This window comes from Microtus oregoni, unplaced genomic scaffold, assembly GCF_018167655.1.
Source record: "Microtus oregoni isolate MIOR12 unplaced genomic scaffold, Mior012 000020F_ref0000438, whole genome shotgun sequence".
NCBI lineage: Eukaryota > Metazoa > Chordata > Mammalia > Rodentia > Cricetidae > Microtus > Microtus oregoni.
In genome coordinates this window covers 13,103,590-13,117,307 of record NW_024543079.1, presented here as the reverse complement: position 1 = coordinate 13,117,307, position 13,718 = coordinate 13,103,590, and the positions used below count along the sequence as shown (strand labels likewise).

Below are 13,718 nucleotides of genomic sequence, written 5' to 3'. Positions count from 1 at the left end.
TGAGTCAACTCTCCAACCCCAAATATTTTTGTTCATTTGTTTTGGTTTTGAGACAGGGTTTCTCTGTGTTGCCTTGGCTGCTCTGGAACTTGCTCTGTAGACCAGGCTGGCCTCTTTGTTCTTCCTTTCTAAGATAGGGTCTCATGTAGCCTAGGCTGAGCTCAAACTCACTGATCCTTCTGCCTCTGCCTCCTTATGCTGGGATCATGGGTGTGTTCTACTATTCCTAGTTCATGTGGTGCTGCGGATTGAACCCAGGGCTTTGTGAATGCTAGGCAAATACTCTACCAATTGAGCTGTTCATGTTTCTGAAGCCTGAGGAGACCTACTCTTATTTTAAACTGAGACTCCTCCCGTCTCTACCAGCCTGGGCCTCCCCTATAATCAGGCCCACAAAGGTGTTTGGAATTACAAAGGAACTAGGGAGGCCGGGTCCTGGCCAGGACCTTAGGATTTGGGATGAGAGCTCTCTTCACAGTCTCAAACACATCTCTGCCTTTGGACACTGCAGATCCTGGGCCTGATTTGTGTGTGTTGAGACAGAAACAAGGACAGCAGGGTTACAAGGCTTTCTCTGCTTGCCAGGAGGTCTGGGCCCGAGCTCAGAAAGTGTGTGAAGGCCAAGCCAGCACACAGTAGGTGCTCAGAGTACAGGACTCAACCTCTCCTGCAGCTTCATTTCTCTCCTCCTGGTTCCCTTTCTTCTGTGTGAGAGATGTCTCCAAGGAAACCGTAGGAATTATTTTAAGAAAAGAGCTGAGGGCTTGGGTGGGAGCAGATGGTGGCTTGGGCATCTGGGAGACAGAGGCAGGCTGCTCTGGCCCTCGGAGGAGCCAAGGAGCCCCAGATGCCTCCACATCCCAGAAAGTACCAGGGCAGAGTCTGGAGGCACATCTCTATTGGAGGGCAGAGGCAGAAAAGGTTTCTGGCATCCAGAAGGAGACAATGTGTGGCCTTGACAGCCTGTTTGCCTCCCCAGGTGGCCCTGAAGAAGTGCCAGCCTTTAGCCCAGTGGCCTCTGTGTGAGCAGGCAAGGGATGGAACAGGAAGCGGGCGGCCTGAGGCTGAGTCCTGAATGCAGAGCACAAGTTTATTAACTTGTTCACTTACTCATTCACCCTGCACCCTTCTTCCTCCCTGCCATCCTCTTCAGAGCATCCTTCTTGTGGGATTTTTGCCCCAGTCACACTGATGAGGAAAGTCAAGTATTGAGAAACAAAATGAATCCTGACAGTCACACAAAAATTTCTCTCCCAGCCTTGTCCTCATTTTTTTCTAGACCCCATCATCATCTTGAGCAGAGCCCTCCTACTCTTTGCAAGGACATGGAGTCTGTCATGACTCATTCCCTGCTGACCTTCGCAACTTCTCCTTTATCTCCGTGATCTGTTGGCACTTGCCTCTTCACATGCCTTTAGGATGGAGCGTCCTCCCTGCCCTCCTCTGTGCCTCAGTTTACATCACTCCATGTCACATCTCTCCACACTGTGGGTGATGGGCTGGGGTCCCTCTGAGACAGCTATTCTCTCTCTAGTTTCCTCCAAAGACCACAAATGCCCGAGGCATCATCTGGAGGGTATCCATGAAAATGCCGAATGAGCGAGCAAATGAATGAGAGGAAATACCGCGGAATTTCCATTCTGAGCTTCAGCTTGTTCTCCAAACATTTCTCAGGCACCTCCTCCATGCCAGGCCTGGTGCCAGCCCCAGGGACAGTGACAGCTCAGCCTCAAAATCCACTCTGCAGTTTGCCATGTGCTTTTACTGTACAAGTCGTAACCCTGCCACGCAGATGTTTGTGCTCGTGTCCACCTTCCGCTCGTGGGAACTGCGGCCCAGTGAGGTTGGTTGCAGTCATAGCCAGTTGGACCATACCCAGGCCTAGAGTCCAGGTCTGTTCCCGCCGTCCACACTCCTTCCGCAATGAGAAGATGGTAAGAGCAAGCAGAGGGATCCAGGCATATTGGGAAATGCTGGTGAAGAACAGGAAGAGGATAGTCCTCGTCACCCCTGTTCTAAGAGAGATTTTACTCATGGTTTCAGAATCTCCTGTTGGTAGGCAGTTGAAGGTGCTCAGCAGGTAAAGTGCCTACCACCAAGCCTGATGTCCTCCCTTCCAACCTCAGAACTGACATGGTAAAGAACTGATTCCTGCAAGCTGTCCTCCAACCCCCCACATGCTGTGGTACACACACACACATACACACGTACATGCACTCGCACACACACACACATACATGCAATTTAAGAAGAATCTCCTCCGTGCTTTGACTGAGCCAGTGGGCATGAAGTCACACAGATACAAGAGGTTTGATCCTGGTGGGTACCAAGTCTGACAAATTCTTCAATTTGAGAAGAACTTGCGGTAATCCTGAGCCTCAAGGAGCTATGTCCAGTTTCACTGTCGGTCTGAGTCTCCCTAAGCAGACCTCAAACCAGGCGCTTGAGTGTAGGTAGCTATCTGGGAGGTGATGGAGGTGGCCTGAGGGAGTGAAGAGGATGCGGAAGTGCAGGAGGGGTTAACAAATGTGCACTAGGGAGCAGGTGACCACCTCATTCCCAGAGCCATCTCTCCCAAAGACTAGAGGCTGGGTCTTTAGCTATGACTTTCCTGCAAGCTTTCAAAGCTTCTTCCGAGGGGTGTTGAGCCCTCTGTACTCCCAGCTGTTCTGGGCTTGACCTGAGCAATTCTAAACTCAGTCAACATGGCCAGGCAGAGAAGAGCGGTGATGTGGTCAGGCGCTGTCCACCGCCGCTGAAGCTGGAGTCCAGGGTTGGTGCTTGCCACAGTGTTCCAGACAAGTGTGTCTTTATTGTGTTTTCCAGGTGAAGCAGGACCACCTCTGGGTGGGCGACGCTGAAGCCGTGGCTTGGAAGGTGAGCATGTGACGGGAAAGGAGGTAAAGGCGCGGGTGTCTCAGAAAGGAGCTGCAGTCTAGACCTGAGTCATGAGCTGTCACTAGGTCTGAGTGAGGGGAGCTCCAGGAGCTGCAGGGAGGAGCTGCCAATCCTGGGTTCTAAAGTTCAAGCTCTACTCTGGGTGCAGGGAGCTAAGACTGGGTTTCCAGCAGGGAAGCCAGAGACGTGCGCAGAACACTTTCTTGAGGGTTGACATGAAGGATGGATTGGAAAGGGGAGCCTGGGGCAGGAGATCTGGGAGGAGACTCCCTGCAGAAACCTGAGACCCAGGATATCCTGGGAGCTCCCCTCTTGTCATGTGATTGAATACCTGGTCCAGCCTGTGCTCTTGTGGGGCTCGCACTGGGCATTCTCCAGGACTATCTTGACCCATCTGGGCAAACCAGGCCTTGTTATTGTCTAGGAAGATCACCACTGAAGACTAGATGTTACCTTCTGCCAAGTGGGCTCCCTGTTAGGGATATTTCCAATCTTGGGTCAGGCATCCTCCTCCAGAGTCCCTTCTGAAGCCCATGGCTCTGGTACCTATACAGTGGGAGCTGGCAAGCTTGATGGCAGGAGTGGGGTGATCTTGGAGGGCTGGGGTGCTATCACCTATTCTCTACCATGTTGGCTCCCTTCTGGTCTCTGGGCTAGGTCAGACAAATGTCCCCTTGTCTTGTAATTCCTGTACCTCTTGCTCGCAGACCCCTGGTTGCTCACAGTCGCCAGGCTGTATGGGGACTGAATCACCATCTCCCAAACAGGGCTCCATCTCCTCTCCTTACTTTGCATTTTCCTTAGACACGGTTTCATAGTGTAACGTAGGCTAGCCTGGAAATTACTGTGTAGCCCAGGCTAGGCTAACTTTGAACTGCCTTGTTACTCCTACCTCATCCTCTCTAGTGTTGGGATGATAGGTGTGTGTGTGTGTGTGTGTGTGTGTGTGTGTGTGTGTGTGTGAGAGAGAGGGGGGGGGAGGAGGGAGGGAGGGAGGAGAGAGATGTTATCTTGTTAGTGTGTAGGGGTGCGTGTGTACCTGTGTTGGGTATCTTTCCTTAGTCATTCTCCACCTTCATTTGTTGAGATAAGGTCTCTCACTGGACTTAAAGCTAATCAGTCTGAGCCGGGCGGTGGTGGCATACACCTTTAATCCCAGCACTCGGGAGGCAGAGGCAGGCGGATCTCTGTGAGTTCGAGACCAGCCTGGTCTACAAGAGCTAGTTCCAGGACAGGCTCCAAAAGCCACAGAGAAACCCTGTCTCGAAAAACCAAAAAAAAAAGCTAATCAGTCTGTCTAGACTGGCTGACCAACAAGCCTCTGGGATCCTTCCATCCCTCTTCCTTCCCCCCACCTCTTACAGGGATCCCGGGGATCTGAACTCAGGTCCCCATGCTCACACAGCAGGCACTTCACCAGTGCACCCTCTCCCTGCTTTCTCAGATACACATGGAGCTAAGAGCCCTGCCTTCATGATGTGCGTTGGCACAGGCATGGAGTTCAAATGGTCTAGAGCACCCCATATTACATGAGCTTTCCTCCCCGCGCCTCGTTTTCAATCTCATTAGTGTATGAGTATCCAAATAATATGCCTTTGTTTTCACTTGCTTATTGACTTTATGTTAACAGCTACCACATTGTGTAGGCTTTTGTCAGGACTGTTGATGAGAATCTGTTTATTGTGTGTGATTTTGATTCTGTCGTTCTACAGGCCGTGCGTATCTATACCGCTATTTATTTACTTATTGATTTACCCTCCCATTGGTTGCTAATTGGATTGCATTCAGGTCTTCTTCTGTATTACACATGGTGTCTGTGCACCTTCCTGGACACCTCCCACCTCCACTGAGTGTGGTGCAGGGACCTGCAGCCCTGGTTTCCCTAGGAAGTCATACAGACTCTCGGGTTCTGCTGAGCAGACACCTGCATTTTTGAAAGATCCCTGAGGGGTCATGTTTGAGAAGTCATGCACATGGCACCAGAGAGTCTGTTGGGTCCCCATGGGCGTTCCAGCCTCCCCTCCTTCCAAGGGCATGTTAGGGCTGCCTCTGATCTTCATCCTCGCTAACTTTTGGGATTGTCTTAGTCATCTTTGCTTGTCCATGGGCAGCGACATCTGGTCATGACCTCGGTCCAGGATCCCGATATCTAACAAGGCATCATGTCCACCGAGTCCCTTTCGTGACCCCTCTCTTCTGTTCTGTTTTCTTTCACTTAGCTCAACTCCGCCTTTGTGACTTCTGTATTCTCAGCTGGAGGCAACCCCTCCCTGCAGGACTCCTCATCACCGCCTCCAGGAAGCCCCCCTAGGCTGTTGCTCCTCAGCCTCACAGACAGGAAAACTCAGTGTCATTGTCCCTTCACTTCCCTCCTGGGAGCTTCACCTTCACCGAGGACCTTGTAGACCAGCATGACTCAGCCCTCCAGAGGTAAAAATATTCTAATTCACTTGCCATACTTTTCAGGAAATTTTTACATTTGTAAAGAGTCTGAATTGTTGATTATATATAGAGAGAATGTGGTTTATACACAGGGGAGCTTCATCCAGTCATTAGGAGACGGAAATTATGTCCTTTGCAGGGAAGTAGGTGGAACTGGGGGCTAACATGGTAAGCAAAATAAGGCAGCCTTGGACAAGCAGCGTGTGTTTTCGCAGATACGCAGAATCTGCATTTCAATGCATGCATATTATACTCATGTGCCATGAAAACTGAAATGGAGAAGGGAGGCTGGTGAGGGAGGGAGAGGAGTGGGGGAAGGGAGGGGGAGGGGGTGGCGAGTACAGCGATGAAGTGTGTAAGATTTCAGCATGAGCCTATTATTTTGTATATTAACTAAAAATGAATTAAAATGTCTGCATTGCTGGTTTGTCTTAGAAAAATGAGAAGATCTGGCCTCATGGGGACTTCTTTCCTCCATGGTGTAGAGTGTAGCAGACCCTACAGCTCACCCTCGCACCCTGTCCAGCCTCTGTGACCCCTCCCCAAGCATGGCTGTGATCTCCCTCAACCTCTCTCATCCTTCCCTGCCTCCCATAATCTCATTCCCACTCCTACTCCACCCCCACCCCTCCCCTGCACAGCCTCAGCTGCCTCTCTGGCCTCTCCTGCCTCTTCCAGTCACTGTCCATGTCATAAGCCTACTCAAGAACCAGCAACGACTCCCCACTCCCTTCTGAGACAGTGCTTGACTTCTAACAAGAAGTATTATCACAACATAAAAGAAATGGCTTACAAGGTTGGGTAACAGCATAACAAACACTCATGCACACCCTCTCCAGCTTCAGAAATAAGTCATTTCAAGTACACTGAAGCCTCTATCACACTCCTGTCCCCTGACCCTCAGGCTACCACTTGCCAAAATTTGCTATTCATCATTCCAGTGAGTGTTTTTATACTTAGATTACATATGCATGTGTCCCCAAATAATACATTGCATTGTATTGTGTTACATGTTTTCCAACTATGTATGTATCTGGCTCTTCCTGTCTGGAGCTTGCTTTTAAAAAATTCATATATATATATATATATATATATTAACGATTGCATTGAACTTAGGCGAAGCTCACAAATCATAAAGTCCATCTCTGCATCTTCACAAGGCCAGTGTGGTTTTGTGACTCATTCTCACAGATGTTTGGAGGCTCATGGCATGGGGACAGCCTTTTGTGGTCACTGTTTGCCCAGGCTCCAGACAACGGCTGTTCGGGCTGTGTCCAGCTTTCCATCTATAGGTAGTGGTGCTGCGAGCGAGCATCGGTGAGCGAGCCTTTGGAGCCCCATTGGGAGGCCTACACCTGATGGGTTTAGCCAACTACTGCACAGCACACGGCCACTGTCCAGCCCCATCCGAGGACATCTCAGCCCCATGGAGCTCTTCCTAGTTACCGGGGCTCCTTGTTCTCTACCAACAGCTTTGTGAATCTACAGCCACCCCTCCAAACTGACCTCTCCTCTGCCCACCTTTGCCAGGAAGCCATCTCGGGCAACATGAGTCATGGTGTGTCTCCTCTGAGTCCTTAGCTGCAGTTTTTGGGAGTCCAAGTACACCTGAGCAACCCCGCCCCCAACCCCCACCCCAGGAGTGGGGAGGAAAGGGAGGCATGGGTGGACCAGTAGTGTAAGAAGCTGGTACATGAAATTGCTCTGGGTCTTGAGGGATGAGTAGGAGTTTGTCAGTGAGAGATGGTGGGAGGGCATTGTAGGCTCAGGGAAAGGGAGAACGGTGGCTTCTGGGATAGAGATGTGAGGAGGGTGGGCAGGCAGGGAAAGAGAAGAAAGAGGGCAGCGAGGAACCTTGATTGCACACCTAGTATTCTCCAGAGACGGCTGTGTGGGAGCCACGGGAGGAGGTGCATCCATTTGACACCTACTAAGAGCCATGATCCAGCAAGGAGCGCTTGCCTATATACTCATTGTCTTTTGGGTTTCTTAAGAAGCTAGATGCTGTGTTGTCCCCATTGTGCAGGTGGAAACACGGGCTCAGGGAGAGCCTCCAGGAGAGGTAGGACAGGTGCCCAGCCACGAATTCCATAGACGCGTTTAGCCAGGTACTGCTGCTCAAGACAAGGGTTCTGAAGGAAGCGGGTCACCGGGAGGGGGCACCCGATCCTAGAGGCAGGAACCTTATGGGGGAAAGGGGCGGTTAGAAGCCTGACTCCCGCGGCGCGACCCAAACCAGCCTCATCTTTTTCGAGTCTAGTTTCCCTTCCTCACAGTGAGCGCAGCCACCGCCAACACACGTTCCTGCCGACCCACTCATCAACCCGGGTTTCCAAGTTCGCGCGCCACCGCGGCCCGCGCTGTGTACCCTCGCTCCGGTAGCCTGCCCTCTCTGGACGACCGGCCGCAGATTCCCAAGCGCTCGTTCAGCTACACACGCAGCGCTCGCAGCCGCGGCTCCCCTCCCCTCCCCCATCTCGGGCCGGCGGCGGGGGCGGCGCGCCGGGCCCCGAGCGGCCCCCGCGGTCCCCCGCAGCCCAGGGCCCCCGGCCGGATCCGCGCCTGGTTTTGGGCGCAGCCGCGCGGCCCCCTCCCCCGCGCGCGTCTCCCCGCCCCCCGCCCCCTCCCCGGCGCTCTCGGGGAGCCGGGGCCGCGCGGCTCCTCCTCCCGCAGCCGCATCTGGGGCGCCGCGCCGGCCGGAGGAGAGGCATGGGGCGCCCGCGGGCCGGGGCCGTGGCCGGGGCCGGGGCCTAGGCGAGCTACGCTAGACAGAGCGAGCGGAGCGGAGCGGGCGCAGCGCAGAGGCCGAGCGAACCGAGGCGGCCGAGCGACGGGCGCAGGTGAGCGCGCGGGGGTGGCACGCGTCAAGACCATCCTCCGAGGCTAGACCCCGGGCAGCCCCGGGAACAGACGCACAGCGGTGGTGTCTCCTGGATCCTCCAACGGGCCAGGGCGCCGGGGCCTGGAGCACGATGCGGGCCGGCCCCTCCGATGCTGGGGTGCAGGAACCGCTCCCGGCCCTTCATCCGCAGGCGACTGGCCGCTGCAGCCCCCTCCCGGCCGCGTGTCGGGGCGGTACGGGCTCCCTTGCCTTCAGCCTGCCTCACGCTCGTGTCCCTTTCCCGGGCTCTCCTCTGGACCCGGCATCCGGGGAGGGGGTGAGCGACCCCGCGCCGCATCGCCCTCGCGCGCTCGCGTGTCCGGGAGGGGCCCGGCGACCCTGGCACCTGGGCTGGGGGGGTGCTCACATGGCCACCAGAGGCCCCCACGTGCTGCGCCCCGCGGGAAAGAGGGTTCGCGTGCAGAGCGGGTGGAGGGTAGACCTGGTGGCTGCAGAGGCCAGCTGGGTCCAGATGTGCTGGGCCTGCTGGGAGGGGACATGTGTTACCTGGGCAAGTGATGGTCCCTGGGCCTCTTTGGGTAGAACCTGCCTTGTCGGATTCCCTATCCAGCCTTCATCCATCTCCTTCCTCGCGTTCTTCCACACTGCCCGTGTGGGGCTGTCACAGACTGTTGATGTTGTGTGTGTGTGTGGGGGGGGAATGGAATGGGGGAAGGGTAGGTGGGTGGGTGAAGGCCAGTTGTGGCGGAGGTACCCTGAGGATGGGGAACCCCACGCTTGGAGAGCTGCGCTGATGTGGGGGGTGTCCCAGCATCTCCACCTGCTTGAAAGTAGGAATGACAGAGGGGGAGGGGGCTGCAGTCCCCAGTCCTAAGGAGGCTGGACTGCCCCGCCTCTACTCCTGGCACCTTCAGTGAAGTGGGGGAGGGTCCGGGTCCTTCTGCCTCTGTGGTTTCACTTGGAGGAGGGCACTGTTTTTTGCAAGGCTAGAGGTGATGGCAAAGGCTGAACAGGACCATGTCAGAATTCCTGTTGGAGGGGTCTGTAGAATTCTGTCCCTCAGGTGGCTACCTCTCTCTCCCCTACTCCTCTGGTATAGAGAACTGTGGGCTGCCTGGGCCAAGGGTGGCCCGAGGGGCCAGAGCCAGACTATTAAAGACAGCGGGACTGGGTGGGGCCGCAGAGCTCGTTTCCGGGCTGATGGCTGAGGCTCCAGTGTTAGGAACTGCTGTTGGGGGCCACCCTCCCCCTCAGCTGGGCTTCAGCGGCTGCTCAACAAGCTCCAAGTATGTTCCCAGTAGCTTCTGAAGATGCTGTCAGTGCACGTGGGCCAAGCGTGTGTGCCTGTGTCTGTTGGGGTAGGGGTGGGATAGAGTGCGGGCATTCTCCTGGGGCTGGGGAATGCCCGGTGTGCCTGTAAGTGGTGTTCGTGAAGCCCTAGCCCATTTAGGCCAGGTGGAGCTGGGCTGGGCACTGGAGAGGTGGGCAGGGCCCAGACTCAAGAGAAAGTGACGGGTAGGCAGGGCCTGATGACTGAATTACAGAACCGGGAACCCAGGAAGCATCCTGCTGGTGTCAGACAGAGATGAGCTGCAGGTTTGAGGGCTGTGCCCCGGGCGCAGAGCTGCTTGGCAGCCGAGCTTGCTGTTTTTGAAGGAAGCCTGCGCAGCACTTAGGAGCTGAGGGTGGAACGTGTACTTGGAGCTTCCAGAGGACTCAGTGACGTATCTAGTGTATCGGGGCACCCACTGGCATCTTGTTAGGATTTTGTGGCTCACAGGCGTCTGGCTTCATAAATGCCAGAGTATCTACACACTGAGGGATAGTGTCCGGTGCACTTGCTGCCTGCAAAGAGCAGGTGGTCCCTCCCTTCCCATACAGCTGTGATTGGTGGGGGTTCGTTTATTTGAAAAAAACCTTTAAAAATAGCCTTCTCGGACTCCAGTGCTCTTCAGTATTTCCATTTAAACATTCCGAGATGCGAATGAATAAAATCTGAGTTCAGATTTTCTTTTTTGGGAAAGCGTATAGTTGGTACCCAATAAATGCCTGCAGCTCCCAGGATGAAGCCCAGCCTCCTTTCCCCAGCAGCTACCTCTCAGCTGTCTCTTCTTCCCTCACCTCCCTCTCTCACTTTGGCTCTGGCCTCTCTGGCCTGCTTTCAGATCCTGGACCGAGTTCAAGTTGCCTTTAGCCTGAGGGTCCTTGAGCATGCTGAGTTCTCTGCACGCACCCCCACACCCACTTCATCTTCTTAACTACGCTCATCAGCCTAGCTTCATCCTAAACGTTACTTTTAGAAGAAAGCATCCTCAATGCCCAGGCCAGTCTGTCTCAGTCAACATCTCCGCAGCCCCAAGACCTCTGCTTTACTGCTCCTGTCTTGGTTCTGTGTTGCACACCATTGGTGTGATTGGTGTGGGAGGGGCAGCGTCGCACTTCCTGCTAGCTTCCCTGTTTTTTTATTTTTATGTCTTTGGTTTGAATGAGTGGGTGAGTATGAACTGGACCGTTCCAAGTGGAGGACTGGGCAATGGGCATGAAGGAGACTTAGCCAGGTCCAGTTGCCCACAAGACTGTTCCTATGGGTTCCTGCCTCCAGCTTGCTCTGTACACCCAGAGGCATTTGGCAGTCTTGTGGGAGTCATAGGTTTGTGGCCTCTAAAATCCCAGTTTGTCCGTGGGAGTCCAGAGGTTCTGGCAGAGGCTGAGGTCATGCTTGCGTAGACCCTGCATCTTTGGGCATCCCTGTGACCCTATTGTCTGGCATCTGTTCCTGTAACAGTTCATGTGTTCACATCAGTTGCCTCCCTAGTTACCCCTTGTTGCATCTATGGGTCCTCTGGCTTGTCCCTCTGGTTTATCATCTGCCATTCCTTCTTTGGGCCACTAGTGTTTCCTGCTCCACTCAGTGCCCAGTGCTGTGTTAGGCTGGGGGACATAGAGTCAAGCCAGAGGAGGTCTAGTATGTAAGCTGCCTCTCGTCCTGTCCCCGGGACCCATGCTGTCCAGTGCTGGAAATACCCTAGAGGACATGCGCCGGTCTGGGTTTGGAGGAGCAAGCCCCTGCCAACTGAATACCTCACTGGAATTCATAAAATCAGGAAGGCAGCCTGTGACCTGATAAGAGGTAACAGTGGTCCTAGGGGACACTGGTCATGAAGGTTGGCTGCTTCTGTGGGCACTACAGGGTGCGGAGTGGGGCTTGGTCATTCTAGGAAATTTCAAGTACTGTGTCTGAACAGGCCCAGGGCTGTGGTCCACAGAGTGATAGGCTTGGTGGTTTCTAGAAGTGAAGGGGTGAAGGTGAGAGCTTAGGTAGAGACCAGACTGTTAGGTGAACTCTGACTGGGCACCTTTTGAGTAAGGCTGTTACCTAGCAGGGCTTCTTGTGGTGGAGGATGCCAAGTCAAATATACGCTCATTCCATTGGACTCTTGTGGCTGACTGTTGAGCCACACTTGACTCCCTCTCTTTTGTATATGTGGTTCATGGTGTTGGTGGTGGGGTTGTTGCTGATTCTTTTTGTCCACCTACTCAGCAGTCTCCTGGCAACAACCTCAGGCCAAGACTGAAGCCTTTAGGGTATGCTGAGCACTCTGCGGTTTGCAGATGCATTTACTTTCCGCATTTTCTAGTTATCCCCTTAGTAGGAACGGAGAGGAAATACCTTCACTTGACTGATGAAGAAACTGAGGTGCAGGGGCTGCCCATGGTCACTCACAGTGTGGAGAGTAGGCCCACAGTCCAGGAACCCCAATCAGTGGGCCCTAGGGGGTGGCCATTGTGTCAAGGCCTCCCTTGAGTAGATTGCACATCACTTCCTGAGCTGAGGAGCAGCCTGGATCCTTCTGTGCTGGGTTTCGCAATGCCGCCTCCTCCCCACCGAGCTAGCTGTCTGACGTGGCCTTTTCAAAAACCCAAAATGAATGGAAGCACATTTTGTTTGGAGAATTTTGCTACACCCCTCACCAGGGCTGGTTGCAAAACCAGGCTTGGGGATTCCTGCTAATGTTGACAATGATAATAATAATAACAGCCGTTATCAGCAGCTGACAGTTAAAAAAAAAAAAACAAAACCAAAACAAAACAGCCATCCTCTTGACAGAACATCACTGACCACTTCCCAGAGTGAAGTATGGTTCTAAGCCCGCCATATAGTAAGTACTGACTCCAGGCCCCCTGCGTCTGCCTCAGTCTCTACCACCCCCTAATCTTATTAGCCCCATTTTACAGGTGAGGAAACTGGACACGGAGAGCTTTAAGTGATCCAAGGCCGCATAAATGGCAAAGCCTTTATACTGCCGGTATTTGGATCTAAGTGAGTTTAGAGGTGTACCTTAGCCCATCATCTGGGGATCCTGAAGTTCCCATTCATTCGCCAGCAAGAGGTGGAGGTGGAGTGTGAGGTGTATGGGGATCAACTGTAGGAGGCTCCTTCCTGGCTTTGGGGAATCCCATCATATACATTGGAGGTAGAAGCCCACCTGGTAGGCAAACAGCCCCAAGGCATCCCTGGAATTTGAGGGCATTAGCAGCTACCACTCTCAGTCTGACCATAGACTTGGTCTGAGCTCTGAATACTATGGTCACCATGACGTGGGGCTTACTGAAGGGGGCTGTGACCTGTCCTTAAAATTTCCAGAGGGTTGAGTAGGTTACATGATGAGAAGTGGCCACAACTACCAGCCACCGAGGAGAAGAAAGAAGCTATCAGCTATTTAGTTCGCAGGACCTTTCTGTTAAGAAGCAGACTTCCTCTGAAACAGAACAGCAGGCCCCTAGGGACAGGTCCAGAGACCCATCTCTAGGACTGGACTTCACACATGGTCCGAGGGCCATTTGGTGCTTTAGGGGGGTCATCATGAGAAAGCCCAGGATGGAGTGAGAGTCTGTGGTGTTACAGGAATGGAACAAGACCTACTGAGGCATAAATTGAGTGCCTACTGTGTACCCAGCATTGCATGGGGCCCCAGACATGATTAGGAAGCCATTCTGATTAGGAGGCACTGGGACACCATGCACCCCAAAGTTCTGGTCTTGGGGCTTTGAGCACTTGGCCTATTGGATTTAGGCATTTGTCTTTGTGGAGAGACAGGCTGCTGGTAGGTCATGGAGCCTTTTTCTTGACATCTGTATGGAGTGTGCTGTGTGCTTAAGGGACTGGGAGAACTTGTTGCTTTGTTGCTGTGTTTCCTGGCTCAGGACCTGGCACCTCTCTGGACTCCGTGGTCTCTATCTCTTTTGCGGGGAGGGCTAGGGTGTTATCTGAGTCTTTTTCAGCTCAACTCTCTGGCTCTGCAGGGGTGAACTAAGATGGACTTCTTTCCAGTAGGTACCAGGAGCCTGGTGTTATGTTCTCACCCTGACAGCTGCCTGGTTTCCCCGCCACCCTCTGTCCTCCAGCCCCTGCGGGGTGGGGGCTCTTACTCCCACCTCCTGCAGGCCGACTGGGTGCTGTGATAGTGACGTGACCACGGACTGTGGAGCACAGCTTGGAAACGGGGATCAGGTTTGCTAAAAACGGGGGAAAGGT

The 13,718-nt window shown here is 53.8% G+C and overlaps 1 protein-coding gene across 5 annotated transcripts in view; it reads left to right on the top strand.

The window, feature by feature from the left end:
- The first annotated feature begins 7,930 nt into the window (after positions 1-7,930).
- Dlgap4 (DLG associated protein 4) overlaps positions 7,931-13,718 on the top strand; it is a 151,383-nt gene continuing 145,595 nt past the window's right edge. The window contains exon 1 of one of the 5 annotated variants that reach the window (XM_041670180.1): positions 7,931-8,180. The gene's annotated coding sequence lies outside the window, so the exon portion shown is untranslated. Of the gene's footprint in view, positions 8,181-8,315; positions 8,499-13,718 lie in introns of those variants that run through there. The other 4 variants (XM_041670179.1, XM_041670178.1, XM_041670176.1 and 1 more) reach the window with 4 other exon arrangements.